The sequence below is a fragment of the Trypanosoma equiperdum genome (assembly GCF_001457755.1).
Source record: "Trypanosoma equiperdum strain OVI genome assembly, contig: ctg_1063, whole genome shotgun sequence".
NCBI classification, from domain to species: domain Eukaryota; phylum Euglenozoa; class Kinetoplastea; order Trypanosomatida; family Trypanosomatidae; genus Trypanosoma; species Trypanosoma equiperdum.
Genome location: NW_027123020.1, coordinates 8,803 through 9,423, shown reverse-complemented (window position 1 = coordinate 9,423; position 621 = coordinate 8,803).

Below are 621 nucleotides of genomic sequence, written 5' to 3'. Positions count from 1 at the left end.
GGACTTCCCCTTGATTCATTGGATTTTCCGCTGCTGACATAGCTACAATCAGGGCTTGCTGCCCTCGCTGACATAACCGTGTACGACCCCTTGGCTGTGCTGTGTCCAAATATCTTTTCTCGTGCGTCTACTTACTTAACCTCCGCAGTCCTTCCCTTCAGTTTTGTTGTCGACTTTATATTCTTAGTGTTGGTCACTTTTTCTCACCTCAACCTGATTCTAACACAAATAATATTATTATGTGGTTTCTTCGGTCCTCCGCTACTAAAAGGTTCGTGAGCTCACCAACTGAACCTTGTAACGTTTGATCTTCAAACCTTTTTTCTTCTTACTTTCGTTTCTATGTTGTTTTTTTTTTCGCCGGAGTAACTGTGTCTATGTACACAAGTACTCAATGACTTCAAGAAGAAGAGAAACAAATATATATTTATTTATTCATTCACGTAACGTTCATTTGTCGAAATTTTCCCTCACCTTCAGTAGTTATCATTATTTATCCAAGGTCAGAGACACACCCCCCCTCCGGTGGGAACAAGAAAGTCAACAATCGGGCAACAAAGCGAAGCAGTTTACAAAACAGCTTCCAGTTCGATTAGAACGCCAACGCAACAACACGTGTAA